The 24,408-nt window shown below is 43.8% G+C and overlaps 1 long non-coding RNA gene across 1 annotated transcript; it reads right to left on the reverse strand.

Moving 5' to 3' along the window:
• Positions 1–401: 401 nt before the first annotated feature.
• On the reverse strand, positions 402–23,557 carry LOC121562541. Its single transcript, XR_006659190.1, has 3 exons — positions 23,325–23,557; positions 667–732; positions 402–430 (listed from the first exon to the last, which is right to left on the reverse strand). It is a non-coding gene; the product is annotated as an uncharacterized LOC121562541 (long non-coding RNA).
• Positions 23,558–24,408: the final 851 nt, after the last annotated feature.

Raw genomic sequence — 24,408 nt, forward strand, 5'->3', positions numbered from 1 at the left:
AGTCCTGAACTCTGTACGGATCATCTCCAGTTCCACCATTATCCTCTATGGCCTCCATAACTTGGTTCAGAGCAGTCCTGAACTCTGTACGGATCATCTCCAGTTCCACCATTATCCTCTATGGCCTCCATAACTTGGTTCAGAGCAGTCCTGAACTCTGTACGGATCATCTCCAGTTCCACCATTATCCTCTATGGCCTCCATAACTTGGTTCAGAGCAGTCCTGAACTCTGTACGGATCATCTCCAGTTCCACCATTATCCTCTATGGCCTCCATAACTTGGTTCAGAGCAGTCCTGAACTCTGTACGGATCATCTCCAGTTCCACCATGATCCTCTATGGCCTCCATAACTTGGTTCAGAGCATTCCTGAACTCTGTACGGATCATCTCCAGTTCCACCATTATCCTCATCTCCACTGCTTGAAGATCTGCAAAATAATAAACACTCAACAGTTTTGCTGCAAGTAGCGTGACAATACAAGCCATGAGTACCAGGCAGGACATGGATCAAGGCCATGTGAAATACCTCCATCAAAATATCCACCCTTCATATATATTAGTAGTATTGATAACCATGTATCTGCTGACAGCCAAACAATTTGGAATTGATGTTGACAATACAAGAGAAGCAACATGTTTTAACATATAGGCTAGCATAATATACCTTTAATGTATCCAGCAGGCATCTCAGAAGCCACAGGCTCATCAAGCAGGGATGGCAGCTCTTGGTCTAAAATATAAGAACAAATCATGCTGTTATTTAACCTTTCTACATTTACGATTTCGAGATCAATATCTTGATGGCTAAAGAAACCTGATTTTGATGCTCTGTCTTGGCCAGCTTCTTCCTGGCTGCCATTTGGACTAACTGAGAAAACAGAAGGAAAAATATGAAGACATACTTTGCTTTTGAAACTGGCACAGAACCAAACGTGAAGGGATGTCAGTCAGGAGCTCAGTGGGAAGGTTAATGAATCCCAACAAAAATACATGCTAAGCATTATTTATTTATTTATTATGCTTTTAGTTTGATGGCAAATACATCCAGATATTTACAAACATGGCATCACACTTGTGTTTTACCCCAGAAGAATAGGGTGATTTCACTACTGTTGTAAATACAAGTTTCACCAGTACACAGCACCATAACTATTTGGAAAGTTCTAACAGTATGCACAAAGTAGTAATAAGACTTTAAATAAAGGTTTGTAAAACTATAATACTTCATACAATTCAATTGTTTACCCTAAAACTAATTGTTTACCCTAAAACTAATTGTTTACCCTAAAACTACAACCAGACACTTACTGTTGCTCTGGCTTGAGGTGGCACATGGCCTCAAGTCCTCTGCATCTGCAACTTCAGAGAATATCACAGATGTCAAACCGTTACCACATTTATAGTACACACTTAACAGATTTTCCTGTTCATCCCATACAGTTGGTGTCACGATCGTTACATGATGAAGCGGACCAAGGCGCAGCGTGATGGGCGTACATACTTCATTAAATGTACAACACAAACCAAAACAAACGATACGTGAAGTCCTAGGTTAAACAACAAACCTTACGGAACAAGATCCCACAAAACATACATGCCAAAAGGCTGCCTAAGTATGGTCCCCAATCAGAGACAACGAGCTACAGCTGTCTCTGATTGGGCACCATACTTAGGCAGCCTGTTGGCACTTTTGTTTTGTGGGATCTTGTTCTGTATAGGTTTGTGTTGGTGAACCTTTAGACTTCACGTATCGTTTGGTTTGTTGTTTTGTTGTTGGTGTAAAGTACTGTTAGAAATTGCGTAATTCAAATCTGGTATTGGAATAAGAATCAAGAGATCTTCAATCCAAGCTTAATTTATTATATGCAAAATGTATGTATGATAAGTATGAAGGTTCGTATATACGGGTCCACCGAGATACCACGCAGGGCACTCTGAGAACTAGAATTATTGCTCTAAGTTGTTCTTCAAATACTCTGACAGAAAGCCTCCACTTCTTCTGTTGGCCAACCAGAGCAAAGGACTGAGTGTGGTCCAGACTCCATTTCAGCCAATCCGTTCCATTTGTTGCCAGGCATAGTTGCTATGATAATAACCTGCGGAGTCAGCACCGAAAATACACAAATCCACTGTAGCCATGTTCAAGGACAGTTCACAGACAACAAAGAGAGAGTGTTCTTATCAGCCTGTTATGTGAAACAATCCATATCAGTACAGTGCTCCTCATTAATGCATTCCTTCCAAGCTATTCATCACATACAGATCCAATTAAAAAATAAAACCCGACAGTACTCATTAAAAGACGAACGCCTATCACGCTGCGCCTTGGTCCGGTTCCTATAACAATCGTGACAGTTGGTAGGAACAGAACTTTTAGAAAGTAGGCTTGTTAATCAGACTTGAAACATTATGTACCTTGTTGTAGGGTCTTTTCAAAGACACTGGCACTTGAAGTTACTAGGATAGCCACATTAGCAGCTAATTAGCTTTTCATTTTTGGGTGATAAATGCAGGTGAATATATTGATCAAAGTCACCTTGTCCTAGAGAGATTTACACTGTTAGCAAAACGTTACGCCAGGGTAAGCCTATCTTCCACCCAATGTAAAGCTGGGATACATAAGATTTTTGTTGTTTTCTGTCCCTCACTGTTCAAATAAACCTACCATTAAAATTATAGACTGATAATTTCTTTGTCAGTGGGCAAACGTACAAAATCAGCAGGGGATCAAATACTTTTTTCCCTCACTGTAAGATACCCCGTTAAAAAAAAAAAATCTAAAATGTGAAGTTTTGTCACACAACACAATGCCCAGTGGTGTAAAGTACTTAAGTAAAAATACTTTAAAGTACTACTTAAGTAGTTTTTTGGGTATCTGTACTTTACTTTACTATTTCTACTTTTGACAACTTTTACTTCACTACATTCCAAAAGAACATGATGTACTTTTTACTCCATACATTTTCCCTGACACCTAAAAGTACTTGTTACATTTGAATGCTTAGGACAGAAAAATGGTCAAATTCACGTAATTATCAAGAGAAAATCTGAGTGTTGGTGTGCCCCTGGCTATCCATAAATGCAATTTAAAAAAGAAAATGGTGTCGTCTGGTTTACTTAAAATTAGGAATTTTAAATTATTTATACATTTACTTTTACTTTTGATAGTAAAGTATATTTTAGCAATTACATTTACTTTTGATAGTAAAGTATATTTAAAACCACATACTTATAGACTTTTACTCAAGTAGTATTTTACTGGGTGACTTTCAGTTTTACTTGAGTCATTTTCTATTAAGGTATCTTTACTTTTACTCAAGTATGACAGTTGGGTGCTTTTTCTACCACTGACAATGCCACAGATGTCTCAAGTTTTGAGGGAGCATGCAATTGGCATGCTGATTGCAGGAATGTCCACCAGAGCTGTTGCCAGATAATTTAATGTAATTTCTCTACCACAAGCCGCCTCCAACCTTGTTTTAGTGAAATTGGCAGTATGCCCAACCACCCTCACAACTGCAGACCATGTGTATGGTGGTGTGTGGCCGAGTGGTTTGCTGATGTCAATGTCATGAACACAGTACCCCATGTTAGTGTCAGGGTTATGGTATGGGCAGGCATAAGCTACAGAGAAGGAACAAAATAGCATTTTCTTAATGGCAAATTTAATGCACAGAGATACTATGACAAGATCCTGAGGCCCATTGTCCTGCCGACATCACGTCATATTTCAGCATGATAAGGCACGGCCCAATGTCACAAGGATCTGTACACAATTCCTGGAAGCTGAAAATGTCCCAGTTCTTCCATGTCCTGCATACTCACATGACATGTCACCCATTGAACATGTTTGGCAGGGCTGGATCGACGTGTACCACAGCTTGTTCCAGTTCCTGACAATATACAGCAACTTCACACAGCTACTGAAGAGGAATGAGACAACATTCTTAGATTCCAGGCTATCACAACCGGCCGTGATTGGGAGTCCCATAGGGCGGCGCACAACTGGCCCAGCGTCGTCCGGGTTTGGCCGGTGTAGGCCGTCATTGTAAATAAGAATTTGTTCATAACTGACTTGCCTACTTAAATAAAGGTTAAAAAAAATAACAATCAACAGCTCCATCAACTCTATGCAAAATAGAAGTGTCCTGGACCAGGAAGCGGCAGATACCCAGTTCTGATGTAATGGGGTAGGGCCCAGTGGTGCCAATTTAGCAATTTTGTTGCTAGATTTAGCAACCTTTCAGACAACCCTGCCAACTTCTTTTTCAAACAGCACCTAGCAACAAATTTAGCTACTTTTAAAAACTTATTTGGAACTTTTAGCAACTTTTGAAAAGTGACTCAAACGCTAAAATGCACAAATGTTCTCTCTAAATTACACAAAAACGATTTTCTCTGTCACACACTCAGTCACAACACACGTGCCTGAATGCAAAAGTGCATTGTGAGTGACGTCAGCAGCAGGCGCTCAGCTCGTGCACAGGCAGCAGCAGGCCAGCCAAGCAGCACAACAACCTGGAGAGAGCTGGAGAGAGATGCCTAGCACACACATCATTATTTGAGTTAAGTTGCTTGTTCAATAAGATAGCATATATATCTTGTTATTAGCTTGTACCTATAATTGTTGATCAGTCAGGTAGCATGTTAACGAACTACCAATACACTGCTTGAAACTATAATTGTTCAGAATGTCTAGGTTTACTAGTTAATAAGAAAATAAATAAAATGTAATTGTTCAATAATCTGTAATGTGTAATTGTTCAATAATTCAATGTGTTATGTTTAAAAATGAAAAATATCTGATCATATAAAATGTTATGTGTTTATATTACTTGAAGGAATACAAATATGTGATAATAAACAAACAAATCTAAACTAACAAATGTCAAATCATATTTGTCGCTGAGATGCCAGTCAATTTGATTGACGTTATTGTGTATTCTACGTAATGACGCGTTATTACGTAATGACTTCATCACGCGCACATTTCTTCACAATAAAAAAAGCTCTGTTATCAAGGATATAACCTTTGTGTCCGTTTCTATTTATTACTACAGGTATGTAATAGCACGATTAAACTTTCTAATGTCGAAAGAACATGTCATACCATGCTAGTTAATACATCCGTTAAGGTATTATCACGTTTGGTAAAGGTTTGATGTGTTATTTTTGTGTCAAACCGAGTGAGTGAAAGAACGTGATAAAAACGATTTTACAAGTCACATAGCTAGAGATTTTGGGTTTGTCTGAGTGAATGTACATAATTGTATCATGTTAGTTTAATAAATAATCAATTTATTTGAGATTTCTGAGTTCGTTTAGCATATTATTGGTTTAGTGTAAAATTCCCAAGTTGGTAAAATGGCGGCTACTCTCGGTCAGCGTCAACGGACTTCAGTGAGGACAGTGCGGGTGCATCAGATAGAGACAATTTCACGGTCGGACTACTGTTTTGAAGCTGAATGTAATGATTATCAGTTTTCTACATGTGTACTAATATTCAGACACATTCTGTTGTTTCTGTCTTTATCAATAAATGTTGCTATTGTCGCGTCGGCTGCAGGTGCTCTTGCTGTAAAACAAAGGAGTCTGCCTATGCTGCACTTTGATTTAAAAAGTATTTATTCATTATCACAAGCTTACAGCATAAGTTTACAGACTCGCGTGGTCTGGAGAGCAGTGGCCTCGAATTATAATAACTGCTCTGTCCGTTATTGTCTAAACCCTTCTTATATAGACAATGCCAAAATAAGGGTTACCCCCTCTTCTGGCCAATCACCAGTCTCCCCTCGGGCGTCACCCTCCAAACGGCACATTTCAAATAAGATCATAAAACCTCCCCCCTCTGGCCTAGAATAACCAACATTCCATTTCTTCATGAAAAACATTTAACACAGACATAATCTCCATATACAACACTATGGTGTGAACAGGAAATAAAATTGGTTTTTGATTGAAGTAATACAGTGAAGACAAGGTTATTCAGGAACATAGTACATAGTGCTGCCTAAAACATACAGTAACTTTACTACATGGTTTTTAAGTCATTTATGTGAATTTGGGAAATCTACTATAGGTTAAGTACACTTACATTGTGTAGCCTAATTTAAAGTGGGTACTTTGTCTAATGTTGCAAGGCAAGGTTATTCAGGAACATAGTACATAGTGCTGTCTAAAACAAACTGTAACCTTGTACTAAATGGATTTTGTGTCATTTATGCATTTATCTACTATAGGTTAGGTATTAGCTCAAAAGTATTGTGGAGCTCCTGCACCTTAATATGAACAGTACCGGCACCCAAAATGAGTATTGGCACCTATTTCAGTCCAAGTCAAACACTGAATTAGATAATTGAACAAGAAAAAAGTGAAAATATTTTTAGAGAATAAAGAAAGTGCCAGAACTGTCAACACTAACTTTTGTGTCTGTGCTCTCTATATTACTACTGGCCGATTTCAGTCTGAGGCCGGTAACATCAACAGTGAGGACAAACCCAGCCTGCCTCTCTCCTTCCACACTGAGTTCAAACCTACAGTCACTGGGTCCTGATAGTGACAGTGGAGTACAGTTTGCACTGCAGGATCCAGAGATGGCATCAGTGAAGCTGGAAGACTGCAGTCAAACACTGGAGCTGAATGTCAATATTAAAGATGAAGAAGAGGAGGAGAAGATTGGGAAATCTGTTTCTCAGGGTAAGAGCAGGTTCTATCTAACTAAGTTTGTTGGACATGATTTGGAAAGGCACACACCTGTCTATATACAGTGCATTCGGAAAGTATTCAGACCCCTTGACTTTTTTGACATTTTGTTACGTTACAGCCTTATTGTAAAATTGATTAAATTGTTTTTTTCCCTCATCAATCTACACACAATACCCCATAATGACAAAGCAAAAACAAAAACAACAACAACTGAACAATCATATTTACATTAATATTCAGACCCTTTACTCAGTACTTTGTTTAAGCACCGTTGGCAGTGATTGCAGCCAAAGTCTTAATGTGTATGACGCTACAAGCTTGGCACACCTGTATTTTCATATCGAAAATAGCATCAGATATTTCAACGCCATCCAATTCCTTTTCCAGATCCAATTTAGTGTCTTCTGAAGTAGAGGGAAAATCAAGACCTGACTAGTTCAGTTCTCAGGAGATTCAGAGTTGTAAAGTGTGTTGTAGTAGGAAGCAAATGTTTGGTTTATTTCTACAGGATCCATTGATAATTCACCTTGTAAATTATGAATTGCATTAAAGGCTGAATTTTACTTCTTATTGTGCCAGGCCAGCAATTTACCAGGTTTTTCACCTTGATCATAGGACTGTTTCAGCCTAGTTAAGCTGTTTGCAGCCTTAGAGGTGGGAAGTTCTTCATACTGAGCTTTAAGACCAAATCATTCCTTGTTTACTTCTACTGAGTTATCCAAAAAAGCTTCCCTCTCCAATTCTCTCATTTTGATGTCCATCTCTCATTTTCTAATTTATTTGATTTGAAACTGGTAAAACGTATAATTTGCCCCCAAAAATGTGCTTTGAAAGCCTCCCATCTGGTTCTCGCTGACGTTTGGTGAGTGTTCAATGTCAAATAAACATCTATACGCACTCCAACGTAATGTCTGGGTCCTGTAACCATCTGAGATGCAAACGCCATCTAGAGGATCCTTTTACTAGTTTTGTATCCCTATAGAATAATCACACAAGGGAATGGCCATTCAAAACAATAGTATCATATCCATTTCCTGTTACATTGGGAAGCAATATGCAAGAAACTAAAAAGTAGTCTACATGAGAATATGATTTAAATGTTGACGAGTAACATGAATACTCCCTTTTACTCGGGTTCTGAGTCCTCCAAGGTTCATTTTTATTCATTTTAGAAACACTTAAAATAAGGGCTGTGTTTTGTGTAGGCTTAACCTGGCGTGACTTTTAGCAACATACTCGGCTCTATTTCCTCTCAGATTATAAAACACTAATTATCATCAAAGTAGACGTCATGAAAAACAACAAATCACTGCAATCTCCTGCACGTCATCTCTAGCTGACACCTTTGCTAACAGGTATTGTGTCAATTTAAAACTTGCACAAGACAGTTCACAGAATTGACCATTTAAATAAATGTAGCCTATTTATTCATTACTAAATTTAGCTAACATTAGATAGTTAACCCAGAGATCCTTACCTTTGACTTGATTCAGCAATTTTGTCCAGAATATAATAGCATTTGTAGTTCTTTATGATAGCCACATTAGCAGCTAATTACCATTTCATTTTTGTAGGGGTAAATACAGGCAAATATTTTGATAAAAGTCACCTTGTCCTAGAGAGATTTACACAGTTATAAAATCAATAAAAAAAGTGGAATGGGGGATTGCAGTGGGGGATGCACAAACCTTCTGGAAGATCTGATGAAGGAGAAGGTGGTGGATATGGACAAAGGAGAAAAGTGGAATATGTTTTGAGTGAATATGGAATGGAAGATCACACAGAACTTTTAGAAGAGCTACAGGAGGAAAGTGAACGTGGCGAGAGTGAGGATGAATTACCTGCGGTGAGGAACTCCGAGTTCGGGCCTCGTTCCAAGGATGATAAGGATGATTCTGGCCCAGTGGGAGTGAGATTTGTAGTGAGTGGTATCGGTGGAGAAAGTTCTGTGTGTTAGTTGTGGGGGTGCTAACGGGCTGGAGATCTGAGGTGTCAGGTGAGAGAAAGGCAGATTGAGGTTGCCAGGGTTACACTAGTACAGAAAGTGTTATATGCCGAAGCAGTGAAGAGAGTGGTAGAGGAAGATGGGTACAGGGTGAGGGATCTTGAGAGGATTCCTGTGAGTAGGCAGAGACCAAGAGAGAGTGATGGGAAGAATATGTGCTTCAGTAAGGTGGGAGTTTTAGCATTTATAGCAATGGTTGTCAATTGTACTGCAGAAATCGATCTAAAGTCCCAGAAAATAGAGGCAGTGGTGGCAGCGGCAGAGAACTACTTGGGATTGCGAGGATTTACAGCAGAACAGCTGCAGGGGGTGTTGAGTGGTAGTGGTCTGGCGTAGGACTAGATGGGGTTAAATAGTGGAATGGGGTGGTCGGTTTTTGTCGTGGAAAATCGGCACGAAGGGACTGAAAGTCAAACTTAAATGAATAATCATTTTTTATCAGCAAGCTGGAGAGGTTCCAACAAATTTAAAAGCACCATAGTACACGTCGGTCGGGAGCTCTGCCGGGGCAGTCCCGTTAGTTGTCCTATATACTGCTTACACAGACAAGTTATATTTGCATGATTTTAGCTTTATTAATAATTAATTCATCATTAACATTTGGTTCCTGCATGTGACCGACCAATACCTCACAAGGCTTCTTCTCTCCAAGCTGAGACCTTGAAACTGAGATATCCCTTTTGGATCCCAGAACAATGTTCTGGGCGTACTGCCAATTGGTCTTAGAAGGTCAGTCACCTGCTCAAACCAAGAACATTTTCCCTCACATTTTTTAGAGTGGGCTAATACTTGGCAGGGCAATTTTGTATTCATTACCGTATCAATGGATTTAATGTGTGTAGGCTGTGAATGGCCTCACACACCAGAACAGTAGGTGGCGGTGTATGCACCTAAAAGTTGGATGCACTTCGCCAACCAAATCCCAAAGAAGAAGAAGGATGCAAATGTACGTCGCTTGACCCGTATGGAGAATGTGAAAAAGGAGCAAAGTTCATCTTTATTATTGATGTTGGATGAAGAGTATCTACCACCCTATGTAAAGCTGGGATATATAATATACCCCATAAGAGAGTTTGTGTAAAACCTGATGCAATGCAAGAAATGTAAAAAGTTTGGCCACATGTCAAGTGTTTGCAGACGGAAGGAATATGTTATTGAAGAGCATGTGAATGTAAAATGTTGTAACTGTGGTGGGGGTCATATTCCTGAATTCCCAGAGTGCCCTGTTAGGGTGAAAGAGGTTGAGGTGTCAAGGATCAGGGCTGTACAGCCAATCTCCTATGTGGAGGCGGTGAAGAGAGTTATAGTAGCAAGAGGCCACAGTTCTGAAGAAGATATGGCGGTGGATGCACTGCAACCAGTTGCAAATGTTCCAGACACAAACTTATATCTAAAATGTTGTGCACAAATTTGTTTACATCCCAGTTAGTGAGCATTTCTCCTTTGCCAAGATAATCCATCCACCTGACAGGTGTGGCATATCAAGAAGCTGATTAAATAGCATGATTATCATTACACAGGTGCACCTTGTGCTGGGGACAAGAGTAGCTGAGTAGGTGCTTGGCAGCATCTAATGGGGATCCCTAACAAATACAAAAATGCCACTCTAAAATGTGTAGTTTTTCCACACAAAACAATGCCAAAGATGTCTCAAGTTTGGAGGGAGCATGCAATTGGCATGCTGACTGCAGGAATGTCCACCAGAGCTGGTGCCAGAGAATGTTAGGTTAATTTCTCTACCATTAGCTGCCTCCAGAGAATCTTGCAGTATGCCCATCCAGCCTCACAACTGCTGACCATCATGTATGGCGTTGTGTGGGCGTGCGGTTTGCTGATGTCAATGTTGTGAACAGAGTGCCCCATGGTGGTATCGGGGTTATGGTATGGGATGCCATAAGCTACAGATAACTAACACAATTGCATTTTATCGATGGCAGTTTGAATGCACAGAGATACCATGACAAGATCCTGAGGCCCATTGTCCTGCCATTCATCCACCTCCATCACCTCGTGTTTCAGCATGATAATGCACGACCACATGTCGCAAGGATCTGTACACAATCGAACATGCTGAAAATGTCCCAACTCACCAGACATGTCACCCTTTGAGCATGTTTGGGATGGTCTGGATCGACGTGTACCACAGCTTGTTCCAGTTCCCGCCAATATCCAGGAATTTTGCACAGCCATTGAAGAGGAGTGGGACAACATTCCACAGGCCACAATCAACAGCCTGATTAACTTTATAGAAAGGAGAAGTGTCCCGGAGGAGGCAGCGGCAGCTACCCACTTCTCCAGTGCTTCATTTGTAAATTGGGCGGTGCCGGAACCAAAAGTGAGCCCGAGAGGGGGGTGACCTGGGGGGCTCTGAGGTACCAGAACGGATAAAAACAAACAATCTTTATAACAAAGCATTGCATGCATTATCATGGCTTTCGCGTACGGGCATAGAGCAGTGGTCTGGAGACGCTTGCAGAAGTTACACACATGGAATATATTTTTTGTAGCCTAGAGTTTGGGAAAAACATGTTATTTTTATAAATTGATTTCATGCAATTCTACATCCTTTTAGATGACTGGAGACTTTCGCAGTATCTTTTTTAATACCTCACAAATGACCAAAATGACAGGCTACTTTGACACTGAGAATCTGAGATCAATTAAAACGACCTTGTCTTGAATCCATCAATAACCGAGGCCCCTAAGTGTGCAGAGAAACACATTGTACAATATGAAGAGGGAGATATTGTCCTGAAAAAGCTTTCCAGTTTCACTGACTCACCCAATGATGTGCAGCTCACTCACCGGCCAAAAGCTTATCTCTCTCTTGCTTTACTTTTTAAAACAATGCTGTTGGCTCAATAGGCCTATTTGGAAGTTGATAACTTGGTAACACACAGGAGGAGTTGGAGGGAGTAGTCGTGCTGTACTTCGCTCCGCAGGTAATATTACATTACATTACAACGGAACGATTTGATTAGTGTAATGTTAGCTAGCTACATAGTTGTCTTTGTTGTCTTTGTATCAAAGATAAAGGTGTAATATAGATTAACTATCGAGGTTAGCTAGCCAGCTACATTCGTTCGCAGCGACGCCATTTTCCATACAAAGTCAACACCGCAGCCACTGCTAGCTAGCCAACATTACCAGTTAGCAGTACTGTAGCAACTAAATACATTACAACAGAACGATTTGATTAGTGTAATGTTAGCTAGCTACATAGTTGTCTTTGTATCAAAGATAAAGGTGTAGTATAGAGATACTATCAAGGTTAGCTAGCCAGCTACATTTTCAAACAAAGTCAACACCGCAGCCACTGCTAGCTAGCCAACAGTACCAGCTAGCAGTACTGTAGCATTTTAGTCATTGAGAATTTTGCAACGTAAGCTTCACTTTCTGAACATTCGAGATGTGTAGTCCACTTGTGTAGCTAGCATGACTGACTTTGTGCTAGCTAGCCAACGTTTAATTACTTCTGCGTTATGAAAGGAATTAGACACGGACACGAATTATCCATTGGTAGTTTGTTGTAACCAAGTATTGGTGCTAAACCGTGTGTTATTGGATGCTAGCATGCTAGTTAGCTATGGCGTCATATGATACAGTGTCCTGGGCGGTTTTCACGGAAGAATACTGTACCAAGTTAGCTGAATAAACTAAGTTAGTCTATTCCTGGAAACATTGTTTACAAGAATTATAATTTCTAAAGTGGAAGCTGGAAGAGTTATATTTGAGTGTTTCAGTGAAAGTTTAGTGAGGGAGGCCCCGCTCTCTCGCTTCCCCAGATGTTTAGTTAATATCATTCCGATCTCCTTTGTATTAGTGTAGCCTTTTCTGTAGCCTGTCAACTATGTGTCTGTCTATCCCTGTTCTCTCCTCTCTGCACAGGCCATACAAACGCTTCACACCGCGTGGCTGCTGCCACTAACCTGGTGGTACCTGCGCGCACGACCCACGTGGAGTTCCAGGTCTCTGGCAGCCTCTAGAACTGCCGTTCTGCGGCCAGGCAGAGTTCATCTCAGCCTATGCTACCCTCCAGTCCCTCGACTTCTTGGCTCTGATGGAAACATGGATTACCACAGAAAACACTGCTACTCCAACTGCTCTTTCCTCGTCTGATCATGTGTTCTCGCATACCCCGAGAGCATCTGGTCAGCACGGCGGTGGCACAGGAATCCTCATCTCTCCCAAGTGGACATTCTCTCTTTTTCCCCTGACCCATCTGTCTATCTCCTCATTTGAATTACATGCTGTCACAGTCACTAGCCCATTCAAGCTTAACGTCCGTATCATTTCTGAAGCCTTCCAGGTTCCCTTGGCGAGTTCATCGATGAGCTTGACTCCTTGATAAGTTCCTTTCCTGAGGATGGCTCACCCCTCACAGTTCTGGGTGACTTTAACCTCCCTACGTCTACCTTTGACTAATTTCTCTCTGCCTCCTTCTTTCCAATCCTCTCCTCTTTTGACCTCACCCTCTCACCGTCCCCCCGTCCCCCCCTACTCACAAGGCAGGCAATACGCTTGACCTCATCTTTACTAGATGCTGTTCTTCTACTAATCTCACTGCAACTCCCCTCCAAGTCTCCGACCACTACTTTGTATCCTTTTCTCTCTCACTCTCCTCCAACACTACTCACTCTGCCCCTACTCAGATGGTAATGCGCCATCGCGACCTTCGCTCGCTCTCTCCCGCTACTCTCTCCTCTTCCCTCTGCTCAATCCTTCTCCCTCCAATCTCCTATTCTGCCTCCTCAACCCTCCTCTCCTCCCTTTCTGCATCTTTTGACTCTCTATGTCCCCTATCCTCCCGGCCGGCTCGGTCCTCCACTCCTGCTCCGTGGCTTGACGACTCATTGCGAGCTCACAGAACAGGGCTCCGGGCAGCCGAGCGGAAATGGAGGAAAACTAGACTCCCTGCCGACCTGTCATCTTTTCACTCCCTCCTCTCTACATTGTCTTCCTCTGTTTCTGCTGCTAAAGCCACTTTCTACCACTCTAAATTTCAAGCCTCTGCATCTAACCCTAGAAAGCTCTTTGCCACCTTCTCCTCCCTGCTGCCCGCTTGACCCCATCCCCTCCTCTCTTCTCCAGACAATTTCCGGAGACCTTCTCCCTTACCTCACCTCGCTCTTCAACTCATCCTTAACTGCTGGCTATGTCCCTTCTGTCTTCAAGAGAGCGAGAGTTGCACCCCTTCTCAAAAAACCTACACTTGATCCCTCCGATGTCAACAACTACAGACCAGTATCCCTTCTTTCTTTTCTCTCAAACTCTTGAGCGTGCCGTCTTTAGCCAACTCTCCTGCTATCTCTCTCAGAATGACCTTATTGATCCAAACCAGTCAGGTTTCAAGACTTGTCATTCAACCGAGACTGCTCTTCTCTGTGTCACGGAGGCTCTCCGCTCTGCTAAAGCGAACTCTCTCTCCTCTGCTCTTATCCTTCTAGACCTATCTGCCGCCTTTGATACTGTGAACCATCAGATCCTCCTCTCCACCCTCTCCGAGTTGGGCATCTCCGGTGCCGCTCACTCTTGGATTGCGTCCTACCTGACAGGTCGCTCCTACCAGGTGGTGTGGCGAGAATCTGTCTCCGCACCACGTGCTCTCACCACTGGTGTCCCCCAGGGCTCAGTTCTAGGCCCTCTCCTATTCTCTCTATACACCAAGTCACTTGGCTCTGTCATATCTGTCATATCCTCACATGGCTACGCAGACGACACACAATTCATTTTCTCCTTTCTGATAACCAGGTGGTGAATCGCATCTCTGCATCTCTGGCAGATATATCAGTGTGGATGTCGTATCACCACCTCAAGCTGAACCTCTGCAAGACGGAGCTGCTTTTCCTCCCGGGGAAGGACTGCCCGCTCCATGATCTCGCCATCACGGTTGACAACTCCATTGTGTCCTCCTCCCAGAGTGCAAAGAACCTTGGCGTGACCCTGGACAACACCCTGTCGTTCTCCGCTGACATCAAAGCGGTGACCCGATCCTGCAGGTTCATGCTCTACAACATTCACAGAGTACGACCCTACCTTACACAGGAAGTGGCACAGGTCCTAATCCAGGCAGTTGTCATCTCCTGTCTGGATTACTGCAACTCGCTGTTGGCTTGGCTCCCTGCCTGTGCCATTAAACCCCTACAATTTATCCAGAACGCTGCAGCCCGTCTGGTGTTCAACCTTCCCAAGTTCTCTCATGTCACCCCGCTCCTCCGCACACTCCACTGGCTTCCAGTTGAAGCTCGCATCTACTACAAGACCATGGTGCTTGCCTACGGAGCTGTGAGGGGAACCGCACCTCCTTACCTTCAGGCTCTGATCAGACCCTACACCCATAAGAGGGTACTACGCTCATCCACCTCTGGCCTGCTAGCCCCCCTACCTCTACGGAAGCACAGTTCCCGCTCAGCTCAGTCAAAGCTATTCACTGCTCTGGCACCCCAATGGTGGAACAAGCTCCCCCACGGCGCCAGGACAGCGGAGTCACTGACCACCTTCCGAAGACACTTGAAACCCATACCTCTTTAAGGAATACCTGGAAAAGTATAACAGTAATCCTTCTACACCCCCCACTCCCCCAGTGGTGGTTGTCCCACTGGCTATCCTAAGTTGAATGCACCAATTTTTTAGTCGCTCTGGATAAGAGCGTCTGCTAAATGACTTAAATATAAATTAGTCTTTTATTTTCAGCAGGATCCATTTGCTTTACAACCTGTTTTCCAGCGATTGTATTAGAAATATTTGCAAAACGCCTGTTTTGGCTGCATGCTGTTAACTGACAGATTTGCCACACGTTAGGCATGCCTTGTGATTTGGCTACACACAATCCACAGCTAGGCTATTTTTTAAAATTAGCTATGGATCCTCTGTGGCGAAGTTCTAGGCTTACTCCTGGTATAGTATTGGGAATCATTTAATTTCTTTCTGAACAGACTGCAGAGTGCTGCAGCACCTCCAGCACACTTCCCACAGCTATTATTCTATTAGGAGATAAATGATGAAGTGCAATGCTGGAGAGAAGAGAGTTGCCGGCTTATGTCTATAACAGCACAGAGAGGGAGAGAGATCATAGAAAGTGAATGTCATTGTATTTCTGTGAGAGATACGGGCGTGATTCTCTCTCTCACCACAGCAATGGCCACGCCTTGGTCTAGGCTACAATGTTGCGCAAACCATAAACCCAGGACGGCCCAACATTAACCAATTCTTAGAATATCATGCACGTTTTCACATTACGTTTTTTTAGGGGGCATGACAGAGGAATCTAAATGTAATTACTCTGATTGCTTTTATTAGGATTTTTACATTGCAAACAGTGGAAATTATTTTTCTTGCCACAAGAGGGAGGCTACCCGATCCTGGTAAATGGGTTCCGGAATCATAGACTACAAAACTGAGAGGTACCGGAGGATCCAGCTCAAATTAAGCACCGTCCTTCTCATATAATGGGGTAGGGCCATCCCAAGGATCCCTGAACGCACGCACGATTGCACCAAATATTTCTTATAACTAAACCAAGATAGACCACAGCTGGTCGTTTCCAATGGGAACAGATGAGTCATAGTGGGCAGATCCAAGCACGAGCTAGCGAGATCCTATTGGTGTGTTCTAGCACACATCTGCATATTTCTGTTAGGGAATGCCTCCTCTGTGAAGCGCTCGTGTGCAATAACTCAATTCGCCTTTGCGCTCCTTCTAAATAACGTGATTTAAAAAAATATTTGTCCACAAACTTAGTCCACTCTGTGCATAGCAGATTTTAGTCTTGGGAACAGAACTGTATTAAGATCAGATGTTTCATTGATTAGAACATTTGCAGAATGTTGGCCAAAATCCATCTCCTTCCATCTTCTCCCACTGCCAGCCAGTGGGCTTCCTCTCACTGCCATATTTGGTAGTGAGTGGAAACGCCAAGCGGATGCTTCACAATTATACATCCAGTGAAATATCTGTCTCATTGTTCTATCTGTGGCTGCACTGTGGTAGTGGGGGAACAGGAAGTTCCAGGCAGGCACGCACCATTCTTCAGTAAAAGAAAGCGCCAGAACTGTGATGTCAAGAAGATAACCTTTGTGTCCGTTTCTTTTTATTACTATAGGTATGTGTCATGACGAGTTTCTCTGGCATCAAGTAATTCAGTGTGCAAGAGAATAGTTCAACACTTAGATGGAGAGTTGGTTCAAAGTATTTAATATTACAGTACCAGATTCACATGACAAGCGGTACAGGCGTAGCCTATTGTCATCTGAATGACTTACATAGAAAACCTCTTAGTTTATATAATGCTTTTCAGAGCTAATTCCATCCAACAGTTGCCAACCATTATTGAGTGTCACTCCTCGCCACATATAGGATCACCCTATATGGTATCGTGTTGCACCCTAGTCAGGATATTCCATCACGTACTCCTTCTAAGATTAGCACCAGTGGCCCCCCAGCTATCTTGGCCCACATACCTTCTGGCACCCACCAGTGACAGAAATTAATACATGGAATGTATGTCATCCTCCAAATCCTTATGCAGCTCTCAATATTCCAAACATTAACTAATACTTTATAAAAGACGTAATATCAGTATGTAATAGCACGTTTAAACGTTCTAATATCGAAAGAACATGTCATACCATGCTAGGTAACAAATCCGTTAAGGTATTATCACGTTTGGTAAAGGTTTGATGTGTTATTTTTATGTCAAACTGAGTAAACCTGGTAACTATTTTTCAAGTCACATGGCTAGATACTTTGGGTTTCTCTGAATGGATGTACATAATTCCCTCAAGGTGATTTCATAAAGAATCCATTTATTTTTGATTTCAGAGTTTGTTTTGCATTTTTGGTTTTGTGTAAAATTAACGAGCTGGTAAAATGGCGCCGCCCACGCGGTCAGCATCAATGGACTTCAGTGCAGCAGAGAGACAATTTCAGGGTTGCACTACTGTTTTGAAGCTGAATGTAATGATTATAAGTTTTCTAATAATAATATAATATGCCATTTAGCAGACGCTTTTATCCAAAGCGACTTACAGTCATGTGCGCATACATTTTTACGTATGGGTGGTCCCGGGGATCGAATCCACTACCCGTTCGTTACAAGCGCCATGCTCTACCAATTGAGCTACAGAGGACCATGTGTACTAATATTCAGTCACATTCAGTTGTTTCTGTATTTATCGATAAATGTTACTATGGTGTGAACAGAAAACACAATTGGTTTTTGATTGAAGTAATACAGTGAAGACAAGGTTATTCAGGACAATAGTACATAGTCCCACCTAAAACAAACAGTGACCTTGTACTAAATGGTTTTTGTCATTTATGCATTTACTGTACCAGTCAAAAGTTTGGACACACCTACTCATTCAAGGGTTTTTCTTAAATTTTACTATTTTCTACATTGTCGATGTCACGGTTTCGGCCGAGACTGCTCCTCCTCCTGGTTCGGGCAGGCATCGGCGTTCGCCGTCCCCGGAGTACTAGCTGCCACCGTTGGATGTTTCATGTGTGTTTGCTTTGGTCTGTTTTGTACACCTGTGTCTGTTTGTGTGCTGATTGCGTGTCCTATAAGTTCCCTGTTTTGTAGAGTCTAGATTGTGTGTTGTTGTTCGCCTGTCGTTGTGATGCGTGTTTTGTTTCTTGTTTGTTGTTTTAGTGTTTTTACGCATGGTGCGTAAATGCTCGCCTCTGATTGTTTTGAGGACGTTTGTCATACCGTTTCCTTTTTGGATTATTAAGTAAACTCTGTTGGACTGAGCCTCGGTGTCCTGCGCCTGACTTCCACACCACTTACACCTCACCACATGACAGAACAACACACCATGATGGAGTCAGCAGGAGCAGTGGCGGCACCCAGGTCGTTGGAGGAGAGGATCAGCGACCAAGACACCATGATCCAGCGACTTGGGTCCGCCATGAATGAGGTTTCTAACATGCTGCGCCGTTTGATGACTAGGGAGGAGCCCACGCCTTCGCACACCATCCCATCACCAACGGCCAGTCCTCCTCTCTCAGCACCGGAACCCAGTGCTATTCGACTCTCGCTCCCGAGGGCATATGACGGTTCTGCAGCCGGGTGTCAGGGATTTCTGCTGCAGGTGGAACTGTACCTGGCTACTATACACCCGGCGCCCTCGGGATACGAGAGCGTCTCCGCCCTCATCTCCTGTTTATCCGGCAAGGCGTTGGAATGGGCCAACGCCGAATGGAGGGGAATAGACGCCGCAACCATCACCTACGCAGAGTTCTCCCGCCGCTTCAGGACTGTCTTTGATCATCCACCGGAGGGTAAAGCGGCTGGAGAGCGTCTGTTCCACCTCCGACAGGGGAAGAGGAGCGCCCAGGACTTCGCACTGGAGTTTCGGACACTAGCAGCGGATGCGGGGTGGAATGAGAGGGCCCTCATCGACCACTACAGGTGCAGCCTACAAGAGGACGTTCGTCGTGAGCTGGCCTGCAGGGACACCAACTTGTCATTTGATCAGTTGGTGGACATTTCCATCCGTCTAGACACCCTGCTGGCTACCCGCGGACGTCCCGAGTGGGGGTCGTCCATTCCGCCCTCCAGCACCTCCGAGCCGATTCCTATGGAGCTCGGGGGTGCTGGCGCTAGAGAGAGGAGAAGAGGGAACCCGAGGGGAGCCATCCCCTGCACCACCTGCGGTCGTGGAGGGCACACCGCGGCCAGGTGCAGGGGAGGGTCTCTTGGGAGAGGTGACAACAGGCCACGCACTTGGGAGTCATTTCAGGTGAGTAGGCGCCCCACTTACCCAGAGCTTTCTGTTGGTCACATGAGTATTCCTGTGAGATTTCCACCGGTGGCACCTCATTCCCAGCATAAGGCGCTAGTCGATTCAGGCGCAGCTGGGAACTTTATTGATCGAACATTTTGTTGTAGGTTAGGAATTCCCCTTCGGCCGGTAGAAACTCCATTCCCTGTCCATGCTTTAGACAGCCGGCCGTTGGGGTCGGGTCTGATCAGGGATGTCACAGCACCGCTAATTATGACGACGCAGGGTGGTCATGAGGAGAGTATTCAGTTTTATCTGATTGACTCTCCTGCGTACCCAGTGGTGTTGGGCCTTCCCTGGTTAAGTACCCATGATCCTACCATAGCGTGGCAACAGAGGGCTCTTATGGAGTGGTCTGCCCAGTGTGTAGGGAGATGTCTAGGTGTTTCCGTAGGGGCGACCTCGGTCGAGAGTCCGAACCAAGTGCCCGCACTGCGCATTCCCCCCGAGTATGAGGATTTAGCACTCGTGTTTAGCAAATCGAGGGCAGCACGGCTACCTCCTCATAGACAGGGGGACTGTGCGATAAATCTCCAGACAGGAGCAGCTTTTCCCCGGAGTCATGTGTATCCCCTGTCTCAAGAGGAGACAGCGGCTATGGAAACTTACATAGCCGAGTCCTTGGCACAGGGATACATACGACCCTCTACTTCCCCGGTCTCCTCGAGTTTCTTCTTTGTGAAGAAGAAGGACGGGGGATTGCGCCCGTGTATTGATTACCGTAGTCTCAATCAGATCACAGTGAAATACAGTTACCCACTTCCTCTGATTGCGACGATGACGGAGTCATTACGCGGAGCGCGGTTCTTCACAAAGTTGGATCTCAGGAGCGCGTACAATCTGGTGCGCATTAGGGAGGGGGATGAATGGAAGACAGCATTTAGCACCACCTCGGGTCATTACGAGTATCTCGTCATGCCATACGGGTTAATGAATGCTCCTTCAGTCTTCCAATCCTTTGTTGACGAGATTTTCCGGGACATGCATGGGCAGGGGGTGGTAGTGTATATCGACGACATCCTGGTGTACTCTTCCACCCGAGCCGAGCATGTAGCCCAGGTGCGCCGAGTGTTGAGAAGACTGCTGGAGCATGACTTGTATGTCAAGGCAGAGAAATGCCTGTTCTTCCAGGAGTCCGTCTCCTCTTTGGGTTATCGGTTGTCCGCATCTGGTGTGGAGATAGAGGTAGACCGGGTATCGGCCGTGCGTAATTGGCAAACCCCAACTACTGTAAAAGAGGTGCAGCGGTTCTTGGGTTTTGCTAATTACTACCGGAGGTTTATTCGGGGTTTTGGACAGGTTGCAGCTCCCATTACATCTCTGCTAAGGGGGGGTCCGGTTCGTCTGCATTGGTCGGCTGAGGCGGACAGGGCATTTGTCAAACTGAAAGACCTGTTCACCTCGGCTCCGGTGCTGGCACATCCGGATCCCTCTTTACCCTTCCAAGTTGAGGTGGACGCGTCCGAGACCGGTATTGGGGCAGTTCTTTCACAACGGTCCGGCACGCCACCTAAGCTCCGCCCCTGTGCGTTCTACTCAAAGAAGCTCAGCTCGGCGGAGCGCAATTATGATGTTGGGGATAAGGAGCTGTTAGCCGTAGTCCAGGCCCTAAAGGTGTGGCGGCATTGGCTTGAGGGGGCTCAACACCCTTTCCTCATTCTGACAGATCACCGTAACCTGGAGTACATCCGGGCAGCTAGGAGATTGAACACTCGTCAGGCAAGGTGGAACATGTTCCTAACCCGTTTTGTTTTTAAGATCACATACATCCCAGGGTCCCAGAATGGTAAGGCAGACGCTCTGTCCCGGCGGTATGACTCAGAGGAGAGGTCCAACGAGCCTATTTCCATATTGCCGGAGTCTTGTTTGGTGGCTCCGGTGGTATGGGAGGTCGATGCGGAAATCGAGCGGGCACTGCGTACCGACCCTACTCCCCCCGAGTGTCCTGTGGGGCGGACGTACGTCCCGCGCGAGGTTCGTGATCGACTTATTTATTGGGCTCATACATCACCCTCCTCTGGACATCCGGGTATTGGCCGGACAGTGCACTGTCTTAGCATGAAATACTGGTGGCCCACGTTAGCTAGGGATGTGAGGGTTTATGTCTCCTCCTGCTCGGTATGTGCCCAGTGTAAGGCGCCTAGACATTTGCCCAGGGGTAAGCTACATCCCCTGCCCGTTCCACAACGACCATGGTCCCACCTATCGGTGGATTTCGTAACCGATCTCCCCCCTCCCAGGGGAATACCACCATTTTGGTCGTTGTGGATCGGTTTTCTAAAGCCTGTCGTCTCCTTCCTATGCCGGGTCTCCCTTCTGCCCTACAAACCGCTGAGGCCCTATTCACCCATGTGTTCCGGCACTATGGGGTCCCCGAGGATATTGTGTCTGACCGAGGTCCCCAGTTCACCTCCAGAGTCTGGGGGGCGTTTATGGAACGGTTGGGGGTCTCGGTAAGCCTTACCTCGGGGTACCACCCAGAGAGCAATGGGCAGGTGGAACGTGTCAACCAATGCACACATTTTACCTCTAAATGACACTAAATGACCCTAAAACGATTTTATCTGTCACACACTCAGTCACAACACACCTGCCTGGAGGCCCTCTTCCCCTTCCTGCCCTTCAAGGAGTAGCCTGTCCACAGCTCCTCTGTTCTAATTTTTCTCATCATTCGTCTGATTCCTGAGCCCAGGTCCAGGCCACAGCAGAGGGTCAGGTATCGAATCTGATAAAAAATAAATAAAGAAATCCCACTCATTTGTGTGTTCCTCAGCTAAAACAGCTGGCCATACAGTTCTGATTGATAGTAATGAGAAATCATTTTTGTAGTGTATCATGTAATCATGGGCTAAAACTTGTGTAAACAGGCAGAGGGCTGATCGTTTCTTCTTAAGATAAGTTAAGTGTTAATTGGGAAATCAATCCAAACACTAAATAGGCATATGGCATATATGACAACTGCATTTCGTTGACATTAAGATATTTGGATTCAATAATATTGCAGGTTGCAATTTTCTCTCAAATCTGGACGCATTCAAGGGGCTCTTGATAAACAGCTAACTTATTTTTGTCAATTGCTTTCAAAATACTTGATATAGATTTCCCATTTTTTACAAACAGATCCATTTTAAATGTCCATCCCTACCATTTCCCTTCGATAGTGGGAGTCTTTAAGTGTTTCACAGATATCCTTTAGTTCCTCATTTGTTTCTGCAGGGTTTTGCAGCATTTCAAGTTGCCCCAAGGACTCTGACTCCTTTGGCTGCCGGGCCTCTATGGCCTCCATAACTTGGTTCAGAGCAGTCCTGAACTCTGTACGGATCATCTTCAGTTTCACCATTATCCTCTATGGCCTCCATAACGTGGTTCAGAGCAGTCCTAAACTCTGTACGGATCATCTTCAGTTTCACCATTATCCTCATCTTCACTGCTTGAAGATCTGCAAAATAATAAAGACTCAACAGTTTTGCTGCAAGTAGTGTGACAATACAAGCCATGAGTACCAGGCAGGACATGTATCAAGGCCATGTGAAATACCTTGATCAAAATATCCACCCTTCATATATATTAGTAGTATTGATAACCACGTATCTGCTGACAGCCAAACCATTTGGAATTGATGTTGACAGTACAAGAGAAGCAACATGTTGTAACATATAGGCTAGCATAATATACCTTTAATGTATCCAGCAGGCATCTCAGAAGCCACAGGCTCATCAACCAGGGATGGCAGCTCTTGGTCTAAAATATAAGAACAAACCATGCTGTTATTGAAACTTTCTACATTTACGATTTCGAGATCAATATCTTGATGGCTAAAGAAACCTGATTCTGATGCTCTGTCTTGGCCAGCTTCTTCCTGGCTGCCACTTGGACTAACTGAGAAAACAGAAGGAAAAACATGAAGACATACTTTGCTTTTGAAACTGGCACAGAACCAAACGTAAAGGGATGTCAGTCAGGAGCTCAGTGGGAAGGTTAATGAATCCCAACAAAAATAAATGCTAAGCATAATTTCTTTATTTTTTTATTATGCTTTTAGTTTGATGGCAAATACATACAGATATTTACAAACATGGCATCACACTTGTGTTTTACCCCAGAAGAATAGGGTGATTTCACTACTTTTGTAAATACAAGTTTCACCCATACACAGCACCACAACTATTTGGAAAGTTCTAACAGTATGCACAAAGTAGTAATATGACTTTAAATAACCTAATATGCAAAAATATGATGGTAATTGTATTCTATTGAGTGGCTTTGAAAGGTTTGTAAAGCTATAATACTTCATACAATTCAATTGTTTACCCTAAAACTAATTGTTTACCCTAAAACTACAACCAGACACTTACTGTCCCTCTGGCTTGAGGTGGCACATGGCCTCAAGTCCTCTGCATCTGCAACTTCAGAGAATATCACAGATGTCAAACCGTTACCACATTTATAGTACACACTTAACAGATGTTCCTGTTCATCCCATACAGTTGGTAGGAACAGAACTTTGAGAAAGTAGGCTTGTTTATCAGACTTGAAACATTATGTACCTTGTTGTAGGGTCTTTTCAAAGACACTGGCTCTTGAAGTTACTAAAAAATAAAAAAATAAAGAACTGTTACACTTTTGGTCACTAAATAATAAAGTATGTCAAGATCAGATGGGTGTGGTAATTTCTTGTCATATCAACTGTCATTAGGTCATGATTTCATGCCTTCTCAATTTAAGACTAGTACTTGCATTATCTGTAAGCTTTTCTTCACCCACATACTTGAATGTGTGTAAAACTTAGCATCAACTTGCTGATTATACATTCAATGACCTAGTAGCCTAATGCAGGATCTTACCACTAGGGGCTGGTGGAAGCTGTGGCACTGTACGCTGGGCTTGTCTGGGTTCATTTGTCTTTTTC

This window comes from Coregonus clupeaformis, unplaced genomic scaffold (genome assembly GCF_020615455.1).
Source record: "Coregonus clupeaformis isolate EN_2021a unplaced genomic scaffold, ASM2061545v1 scaf0908, whole genome shotgun sequence".
NCBI lineage: Eukaryota > Metazoa > Chordata > Actinopteri > Salmoniformes > Salmonidae > Coregonus > Coregonus clupeaformis.